This window comes from Heloderma suspectum, chromosome 6, assembly GCF_057233095.1.
Source record: "Heloderma suspectum isolate Gila_16-S chromosome 6, 16-S_ref, whole genome shotgun sequence".
Classification (NCBI taxonomy): domain Eukaryota; kingdom Metazoa; phylum Chordata; class Lepidosauria; order Squamata; family Helodermatidae; genus Heloderma; species Heloderma suspectum.
Window position 1 is genome coordinate 64732575 of NC_139463.1, and position 11340 is coordinate 64743914.

Below are 11340 nucleotides of genomic sequence, written 5' to 3' on the forward strand. Positions count from 1 at the left end.
AGAAGATCTCTGTTTTCCACTAGGAGTAAAGCAGTGACAGAACCGACCATTAGACAGGCTGGTTCATATGACTCTAGACTTTGCTGGTGAGACAGAGCCCTGTCCATGCTGACTTCATGCACCAAGTGAGGTAGTCTGGTGATCACTTCAACATGATTTCTCAACACATGCACTCACATTACTGTGCCACTGCGCTCTCCAGCTAACTGTCAGGAGCGCCCCTGTTGCCTTCTGGAATCCTCAAGTAGCCAGAATCAACACACAGACAAAAGGGCTCTTTTCCAAGGCTTTATGTCCATTCAACCTAATGACGCTTACAGATGCTAATTGCCTGAGACTAAGTGGAAAACTCAAAGGAGAAGCCTGCCAGAGGATTCTAAGTGTTGGGAACGTCAGGTGGTCTCTGTTTGGAGAAAAGCGTGGCAACTCTCTGAACTTAAGGAGTAGGAGGGGAGACTCCCCCCCTTTCCCGTGGGGCATCAGGGAGCAGCTGTTGTCGTCATGCCAGGCGGGCTGAGCACCTCCTCTCAGTGCCCGCAACCTCCCGCTTGTCTCTGCGCCTGCGCCTCACATCTAGAAGCTCAAGTTGTCCCTCCCTCTCCATGCCTGGGTCACTGTCACTCCCAGGAATGTGAGCGGGGGGGGCTGTCCCTCCAGCTGTGCCTCTGAAAAGCGAGCGGGTTCCTCTCCCACAGATTGTATCTCTTCCTCAGAATCAGACCTGCTTTGGGACTCTATGGGCTCAGATCCAACCCTGACACTAATGGAAGCATTGGCATAGTAAAACAGGTGTCATCCACCCACTGAAAAACTGGACTTGGTTTTCCAATAAAGCCATCAAACAACTGCCTTGCCCTTCGCATGACAGGTAACAATATGGTGTGCCTAAGTCACCACAAATTGGCTTCACCACACATTGCTGTAAGTCAATTAAATCAGCTTAAGTGATGGAAGACCATGTGGGGGATAATATGTATGGGGAGGGTCGAAGTACCCTTGCATAGTGAAATCCTTTCCCAAGCAATTCTACTGGATCAGAAAGAGCTTGTAGTACTTTAGTGGGGCTGTTGCCTTTCCAAACGTTTAGGTCACCTGGGGAAAGGACCCACCACCCTTACCCTTGTGTTTATTTAATTTAGTTGAAAATAGTTGTACCCTGCCTTTCTGCCTGATGACAGCCCCCCAAGGCAGCTGACAATAAGTGAGAATGAATGGGTAATAGCGCGATGCATAATAGTGCAAAATAAGGTTCTCTAAAAAGCAGGGGGGACTTGCGATGATGGCAGATGCTCACTCCCCAGGCCTTGCATGTTGATGCTGCTGATGTTGCGACTGCTTCTCTTAGCAGTTTCCATGGAGACCACAGGGGAGGATAGGCCTGTCCCCTGATGTGTGCTACTTAGCAACCAGGGCCAGGTAGCATCAGATCTTTTTGTCTCTTGGAGACGGGGGCCTCTCACATGGACAATCAGCAACTCCTGGCTCTTCCTGGTGGCAGGGAGGCCTGATGAAGGCCCAGGGGGAGATGGATAGAAAATGATTGACCTTTTTCTGTGGCAGTGAGCAAGCCTCCAATTAATAAGACAATTGCCTTGTGGAAACCTCCCTTCCTGTTTATGATCTTGCATTATCCCTCAGGTAGTTGTGGCAATTGCTTTCAAGAGAGCAATTTAAAAAGAAAACAATCAAACCTTAACTAAAGAATGTGAATGGGTTGTGTGTCTAGTGTCTTTTAATGAATTTTAGAACAAGGTGGTTCAGTGGTTAAAAGTGTGGGGGCTTAAAGTGGTTCACATCCCTGTTCAGCCTCAAAGCACACTTGGTGACTTTGGGCCACCAAGGATCTTGAACTATGCCTTGTGTGAAGAAATATTTCCTTTTATCTGTCCTGAATTTCCCACCAATCTGCTTCATTGGATGACCCCCGGTGTTAGTATTATAAGAGAGGGAAAAAATGTCTCCCTATCCACATTCTCCACACCATGCATAATTTTGTACACCTCTATTATGGCCCCCCTTACTCACTTCTTTTCTGTGCTAAACAGTCCCAGATGTTGTTGCCTTGCCTTTTTTTTTCTTGACCAAGGGCGTCCCAAAATCTGAAACCAGCACTGATCTCCCACATCACATTTAGTTTGTCCCAGCATTCTTGACCATTAGCCATGTTGTCTGGGGCTGATGGGAGTTTTTGTCCAAAACATCGGGGGGGGCATCATGTTTGGGGAGGCTGTAGTAATGTGATACATTCTGGGGCAGGCAATTCAATTGGGGGAAGGGAGAGAGAATAAAATGTTGGGGTGTATGTAAATTTCTTTTAAAAATCCAATCTGAGTGCATAGTTATTTCTTTGAAGGGTTACAAATTTTATGAAGCTATATGTAAGTGTTATGTGCAATGCGAGTGGAATGCATTTGACTAGTTAAAGTTCATAGATTTATATCACTGGTCAAGAAACCTGTCCTGATCCAAAATAAATTTAGAGGGGGTGGGGAATAATACCCCCCCCCATTCATAATGGTTTTTTGGGAAGAATGTCTGAGGTTTAAAAGAAACTACTTAATGCAGTGACCCCCTGCCAAAAAACAAAACAAAAGAACAGTTTGATAACTTTTGAAGAAGTCGGGGTGCTTATAATTAGAGCATAAGAACGTAAGAGCCCTGCTGGATCAGACCAAGGGTCCATCTAGTCCAGCATTCTGTTCACACAGTGGCCGACCAGCTGTCAACAAGAACCCACAAGTAGGACATGGGCGCAACAGCACCCTCCCACCCATGTTCCCCAGCAACTGGTGTACATAGGCTTACTGCCTCTGATCCTGGAGGTAGCACATAGCCACCAGGAGTACTAGTCATTGACAGCCTTTTTCTCCAGGAATTTGTCCACCCCCCTTTTAAAGCAATCCCAGTTGGTGGCCATCAGTACATCCTGTGGTAGCGAATTCCATAGTTTAACTATAAGAAAAATTAGGTGTTGTTTCAATACAAGAGAAACTCAGAGAAACTCAAATGAAGGTTGGAATCCTCCCCAGCAAGTCCAACCAACCAACGCAGTTGTATGAATTGAAGGAAGTTCATAATTACCCTAAAAAAATAATGATGTCATGAGAATTCCTTGTGGGTAGGTGAAGTGTAAATCCTGAGTGTCAAGAAAAAAAAGAGAAGCTATTATGTGCTTGTCACTGGGCATGGATATGAAGAAATTAGAAAAAAAAATCATAACAGATTGACTATTAAGGCCTTATTTGAACCAGAGCAATGCACAAATGGCCTCTTGAAATTCTCCACCTTACTTGTGGGCAGAGAAATCTGGGAGACAATTTCTTTGAATTTCTCCAGGGGAAGGAGAAATTCTCAACCGTTTCTCCCAGGTAGGGCTCCCCATTGGCAGGGCTTGTAGCACAGCTTCTTTCTCTTTTGGTAAACGTTTTTTTGGGGGGTTGCGCTGCAAGAGCATCAGCTGTCTTGGCAGGCCGGCCCCCAGTTTGCACCCACCGCAAGGCAGGTGGGGGCAGTGTTGGGTCCAGCTCCAGGGATGAGGGGGAGTTCGTGCTCTGCCAAAAGCTGTCCTCCAATTTCCTGAACGTTTTCTCCCCCCATGAAAGGGGCTTCCCTTGTTCTGCCTCATTCGGGATGTTTCATCATGTATTTTTGTGGTGTTTCTGAGCTTCCCTGATCACAGCGAGCCTCCCAGGCTGCCTGCACGTCCTCATCTGAAAAAGCCCCATGGGAGGAATTACCTCATGGTGCCTTAAACTGGGCTGTAATTGAAGTGTAGGAAGCTGAGGAGGCCACAGATTGCCAGACAGATGATTGTACAATGAAAAACATGACATTGGTGCTCTGCTCACTCCTCGGCCGCCACCTAAGTAAAGTCAGCCCCAGAAACTCAAACCAACCCAAGAGAATTTCTCCAAAATTTTGTCACCATTGAATTTCTTTTCAGAAGCAATTTCTCTTCTATCAGATTGAATGAAGATGGTTGAAAAAAAGTGGGAGAAATTTTCGGCACAGCACAGTAACTATTTGCAGTGGGCCCACCCAAATCTCCCTCTGCCTTGTGTGGCCCTTCACTGCGGATGGGAGTGATCACAGGTTCAGAGGATTGAGTGGTGTCTGGATGGTCAGAAACATAACTTCCATATTATATAACTAGTGTATTCAGAATGCCTTGTCCGCCACAGGCATCTGTTTCCCAGATTCCACCCCCACCCCCCCATGGCCAGCTCTTACCTCAACAAGCAGTGTCTCTCTTAATTATGCAATGTCTCACTCTATAGCTTGGTGGTGACATATTTCCTAAAATCACATTATCCCTATACAGCAAGTACAGGTTAGGCTATGAATGGGCTTTCTAACCAAAGCTGTAACAGGGCTCAGTTCAGAGCGCTGGTCTTGACCTTTGAAACTATAGCTGTATGCAAATGACATCTCAAAATTCTCCACCCCTTATTTGCAAACACAGAAATTGGGGGCACCATTTTGCCCAATTTCTCCAGGGGGAGGAACAATTCTCCAAAGGTTTCTCAAGGGTGAGGCTCACCATTAATTTATTTTTTTGCTGTTGCGGTGACACTAGAAGCAATTGTGTTGGCAGCCCATCTGCCATTTTGCATTCTCTACAATGTTTCAGACCTAGTGTCATTCCAGGGCATTGTGGGGTGGGAGAATGGTGGAGAATCTGAGCAGAGATGGTGGAGGATCTGAGGAGAAATGGTGGAGAATTTGAGGAGAAAATTCCATAAAGTGGCCTTTTTTGGGCACGTGGGGTGGGGGGTGGGTGGGGAGCAGATGAGAAAAAGAAATACCTCAGAAATGTTCTTGGAACAAATGTATTCTGAGAAAATTCAGAACAGCTCTATAATTAAGGATACCTGTTGCCACATGTGCCTGTCCACTGAAATCTTCAACAGAGGCCCTTTCTTGGCTGCCTTCACCATCTGAGGTATGGCAGATAGTTACTGGAGAAAGGATCTTATTGGTGATGTTGCTCTGATTCTGGAATATTCTTACCGGGGAGGCTCACCTAGTGCCTACTATGATGTAGTTTTGGATCCAGGTGAAGCCCTTTTTATTATTTCGTGAGGGCTTCTAATTCATTTTTGATCTGTTTTATCGTGCCATATTTTTAAAAATGCTTTTATGCTGGTCTTACAGACCTTTCTGCCTTTGGTATACTTTATTATGTTTTTAATTTGTTTTATTGCATTTTGAAATATTGCGAACCACGCTCGGGATTTTGATTGACAGGCAGGCTATACTTATAAGAAATAAAGTAATAACCAGTTTATTCACTGACTAGCTGAAAAAGGGCTCTCCAGCATATACAAGGTCAGTCACCAGCTCAGCTCACATACCACAAGACCTTATTCAGGAGGAGGAATAATCCGCTCAACCTTCAATTTCAGTGCATGAGAGTGGCTACCAAGCTCTCATTTTTTACTTCGAAGAGCTCACGTCAGTCACATTTGGGACTTTGTATCTGAGATCCAAAGCGGTTGGATATACTTCTAATTGAAAGCAGACTGCACAGCCTTTCTTTGCACAGCAATGTTCTAGCAAGTGTGACCACAGCGTGAGCAAAAACAACACTCTGTAGTGTGAGAATTCGTTATGAGAATACCTGTGACTCATTATGGCTTAAAAAAAAAAAAAGTATTCTATTTGCCTATTAGAACTAAAAAAAAAGCTTTTTATACTCTTTGCAAAACATTCAGCTTAAAATCGTTACAGAGGGCCTCTGCTGAAAAGAGCTGAAACCACAATTTGTATATCGAATGAACAGAAACCACCTTGCAAACTGCCAGTACAAAAAAAACACCCCTCAACCATTGTTCATTAAGGCTATTTGCTTCTCCTTAGTTTTGGTGAGTTGTGCCTGTGGGGTGAGGTGTGTGTGTGTACATGTTACACAGGCAGTTCATGCTGTTGTGCAATGCTTATTCATAAGCCTAAAGATAACACAACTCTTAACATTCGCAACTCAAGTCCAAATATGTAAAAGGCTTAACTGTAAGCAGAGTTATTCAGGAGCACAGTAGAGCCAGTGAGCAATTTCATTGTCCCATCTGCCACTGGTGTGAAAAACATGCCATAGAACTGTAGACCTGTTGTTGTCTTAGGGTGCAATCCTATGCATGTTTAGACAGAGAAAAGTCTAAGTTTAGACTTAGACTTTAGACTTTAGAAAAGTTTAGACAACTTTTCTCTGTCTAAACATGCATAGGATTGCACCCTTAATTGCTTTTTCCTTTAGCCAAAGGAGAAACTAACTAAAGAAAGACAGCTTGAAGGAGAGCTATCAATATCTCAGGTCCACCTTAGCCTTCAGGCAAGTGCACTTGGCTGAGGCAGACACCATCACCTTGTCCAAGAGCTCCTCTGAACAGACCTCCATGCCTGGTGGGGCTGTCTATTCACTCCATTGTTGACCATTGCCACACAGTGGGGAAGGTGTCTGTGGGCATCTGATGGTATTAAAGAGAACAGGCCAGTCCCTGTACACATGGATCTCTGGGCTAGGTTGCCAACCATGCCTGGTTCTGACTAACCATGTCTGTTTCAGTGCAAATCCAGGAATTAGATCTAGCAGTAATTATGGCGCTTTTCTTTCTTGTTGAGACTCACTATGTTCATCCTAGGTAAAGTTGTTGCTGAATTCCAGTCTAGCTAGAATTTGGGCTGGATTGGGGGAGGGCGGGAGGGATGGCTAACGAAGTTGGATGTATTTATTATTTTAGTTTGGAGAGCTTCTTAGAATTTCTGCTGAGTTTCTTGGTTCCATTAGGATTCCTTGTAGGCCAAGCCCTATAAGCTTTCAGCATATGCTGCTCAGATGACTGGTGTGTGCTAGGGATTCAGATCTTTAGGGCGAGACCCAGATTCGGGCAGATCTGCTAAGGAAAGTGTCACTCCAGTGATGTTCCTGGAAAATGTTCCGTTTTCACCTATCTCTAAACCCCCATCTTCTCCATTGCCTAGACCAATGCTATTATGCATGTGCTGAAGCATTTGGAGCCTGTGTGCAGGCTGCAGCTGTTATTGTAGGTCTCAAGTCCTCCCCACCACCTCTGCATGATTCTTCTGCTGGGGAAGCAGCGATGGTTGTAGCCTTCGCTAAAGCCTTGGCCTCCAGTTACATCATTCACGTACACTTACTTAGGCTTATAAAAGCAGCAGTTGCCATGAGATGGTGCACGGGGGCTCCCAGGGTCTGCTGCTGAGTGTCACTACATGGGAAGAGGGACCCCCCAGCACCCTTACCAGAGAACACTGCGAGGCAGCAGAGGAGGCACGGGGGTTGCTGATGCATGGTTAGCAGTGTCCAGTGTGGTCACTGGGGTGATGTCCTGTGCCCACACTGGGGACTGCTAGCAATTCAGCAGTCACATGCCTATGTGGTCTTAACAGCCTGCACACCTCCTCTACCTCCTTGCAATGCACTCTGGTAAGGGTGCCAGGGCACCCCCTGCTACGATGACAGAGCTCGGTGACAGATGTTAGTAGCCCCTAGAGAACTGCTGCTGCCTTCGACGCCTTATCAAAACCTAGCAAGGACTCCAGGATTTCAGAAGGACATCAAGAACCAGGAAGGGGGTTGGACTCGATGGTCTTATAGGCCCCTTCCAACCCTACTGTTCTATGATTCTATGAAGATTCTGCTAAATTTTGCAAACAAGCTAATTTTAACCCTTTGGGCACTTGGTTGGGGTGGGGTGGGGGGAATCACACCTACAGCCAGCGTGTTGCCCACCCCATGCTAAATGTAACTGTGCAGTTACAAATGCTGTAACTGCAGTGGAATGACTGAAAAATGTGTCATGGAATATTCTCTGCAGCACAGCCACTGGGTCTCCCCCATCTCCAAACAGGGCTCTACTATTGTGCCAGGAGCCCGCCTTGTTCAAGTTCATTCCACTTCCTGGTCTGGACCTGTTCCTTTCCAGATTCCAGCCACCTTTCCATTTGTAGAACCGGTTGTCCCTGCTGGGGTGGCCCAGTTTCTCAACTAACTGGAATGTTTTAAAGTCCAAATCAGAGACCTACTCTATCCTGTTTATAAACACCAGCTGAAAGCTCTGTTGACACCTTGTGCTGTTGATCCAACAAAGCTTTTGCTTGCACACGACACAGCCAGGGGCTTTTTCACTTGAACATGGAAGATTTCTATGGTGTTCAGGCTTGCTATACATTCCTGCTGGGATGTTCTTATCGTACCTAGCTACTGCTATGGAATCACACTCTGCTGAGATAGCTGCTGTTCCATCTCTATTGGCTCAGCCACACCAACTTGAGCCCTGCAAAGAAGTAACGATATCAGTTTTTTACTCTCTTTCCGCAGTGGTGAGAAGAGAAGTTCAAGACAGGTGTTGCTCTGTCAGAGGTCACACCTGATCCTGCCAGCCTGTGGCAGGCAGCTTTATTTTTAGTTAGCCCATGCTGATGTCCAGCCATGCTGCCATGGGCACAGCTAGTCATGTGCATCTGACATCAATATCATGTGCTGAACTTGCCATGGATTGGCTTTTGGCACACAATGTCTGAAGCCCATAGGTTAGATCCAGACGTTTTCTTATTTTAAGAGTAAACTCATTGAAATCAATGTGGCTTTGAGTAATTTAAGTCCCATTCTGCTCTGAATAGATTTGGATCCAACCCCAATGACTGCTGCCATAAACAAGTTTATAGGCAGTTTTCTTTGGAAGAGAGAATCCTTGAGACATGGTGTCATTGTTTATATACAAATGATCATGTTGTGTTTGAAACAGCTGGGATGCTGTGACAAGCACAGGCCATGCTAAGGCCAAAGCAGAATCTTTGGTAGATCCAAAGCCCAGATCTGGTGTTCAAGACCAGGTGGCAATGCATGGTACTATGCAGGTGGTTACCTATTGGGGTGTTATGATTATGGTGATCAGGTGGCAAAGAGAATCCTTTGGTGATTTGGTCAAGACACCTGAGATAAACACCCAAAGTGCTAAAAACACCTGGTTAGAGAGCAAATGCAAGACTTGGACCAGATAATGTCTAGGTTAGATTTTGCATTCAGTTGCCACAACTAGCATTGAGTTGAAGATTATTATTATTTTTCTGCCAAGCTACCCGTTCTGAAACCATTGGCATGGCTTGGATGGTCTCTCTCTTATACAAGTTGAACAGCACTTTAGTTCCCCCGTGTGGTTATGTGTCAGTACTGGATGCTGACTTTGAAATTGTTTTCTTCAGACTGTTTCCCATTGCTACATTCTCGTTCCAAGATAGGTTTTCTTTCTGTGAGTTTTGTACTTTAGATGGTAAGCAATTTAAAAGTTATGGAGGTGGTCTATCTTTGGGTGGGATCCACAAAGGAACAGTGGTGGATGGGAGAGGATGTGACTGTGATTGATTTTCATTGTTTTAGGCTGCCCTCCTGTGGTCAGAGGGTGTCCCGGGGCCATCAGTACTGCAGACTTCACTTCCCCCTCCATGGACAAAGAGAGCAAGAGAGAGCGAGAGATTTGCCCATGGAGGTCCTTCCAGGGTGGTGGCAGAGCTTTCCGCTGCCATGGCTGTCCCAGGGACAGATCAGAGGAGACTTCAGACCCACCAGATCCAAAACCCCCTATTTCCCTAGACTTGACCATCAAATGGTGGAAAAACTAACATCAGCCCTTGAGATGGCATAGTGGCTTTCCTCCTTTTGAAGGCATTCAGCAATTCAAAAGAAAAAAGCCTGGAGCTCAGCAGGGCTTCGGAAATGGTGGTTCTTCAGCCATGGATGCTGATGCTCCCGCCCTGGCTCCCATAAGATTGCTCTGCCCATGATGTATCTGTGGAAGGTATGGGCTTAGGGATCCTTTTGGATGTGATGGGAAAAGAATCCCTCTCCCCCCACCTCCCTCCATGTGTGTGTGCATGTGCATGGGAGGCTGGTGGATCCAGTTTCAGTGGGCGGAGTTTCCATTTTGGGTTTTAGTTACAGCCAGCCAGAAGTCTAAATGTGCTATCCAAGGTGCGGGACCTAGCCCCAATATGGGTCCAGCGCTTTGGATAGCTCCCTTAGACTTCTGGCTGGTTGTAACTAAAACTCAGATTGCAATCTCTGCCCCACTGAAATTGGATCCACCACCCTCTCCTGTGTGTGTGTATGTATGTATGTATTTATTAAATTTCTTAATCGCCCATCTGGCCGGTCACCCGGCCACTCTGGGCGATGTACAATAGTACAATTTAAAAGAGTAAAATTATACATCAAAACATTATTTAAAAATACCCTAACCCACTCCAAATGCCTGCCTGAACAATCACGTTTTTAATGGGCGGCGGAAGCTCATTACAGAGTGGGCATGGCGGAGTTCCCTAGGGAGGCAGTTCCACAGAATGGGGGCCACCACAGAGAAAGCCCTCTCCCTCGTCCTCACCAGCCTAGCTGTCCTGGCTGATGGGACAGAGAGAAGGCCTTCCGAGGCTGATCTTATTAAGCGGCCTGTCTGGTTTTGCTGGAGGCACTCCTTGAGATAGGCTGGACCGGAACTGCACCGGGTTTTAAAGGTCAAAATCAACACCTTGAATTTGGCATGGAAAACAACTGGTAACCAGTGCAACTCCTTCAGCACCAGAGTGATGTGGTCACACTGGCGGCTGCCTTGAATCAGCTGCCGGCGTGATCACATGTATATACGTATTGGTTTTTCACTTTGTAATTCTAACATGGGGGGAAACCTGACTATTAGACTGATGTGATTACATTTTTGTATGCCCGCTGATCCACTTTTACACCAATCTTGAAAATAACTGTTGAGGGTGGTGATCACCTGGGCCGCTATTCCTCTTTCCACTTTCTTCTCGAAGGGATTATTTGGATGGTGGGATGGATGGAAACGGATAGATTGTATTTCGGACTGTGTGAATTCTGCTGAAATCTTGGAATAAGATGACCCGCATAAAACAAAACTGTACTTTGTATTACTACTACTGCTATTGTTGTTATTATTGGGATTTTGGACTGATTAAAAACAACAACACACACATTGTTGCACGAGTTGACTTGCTTCCCACTATTTCATAATCTGAGAAGTGCGCCTGCTCTCCTCAGTAGGAAACATCATACCTCTGAAAGCCTCTTCGGACTGCAGGTGGCACCAGCACCTTATGTTACTCTTTGCTGTGAGAGGCAAGAACTGATGGGCTGGATTCAGACAACGCTAGTTGGACTTAGGTCTCACAGAAATCAATGTGAGAAGTAATTCATTGACTGAAGTTATATCCCATTGATTTCAATGAGACGTAAGGAGGGATGCTTGAGGAATTCGATCTGGGCACATTGCGATGTAAACTGATCTAATCCACACCTCTGGGACTAAT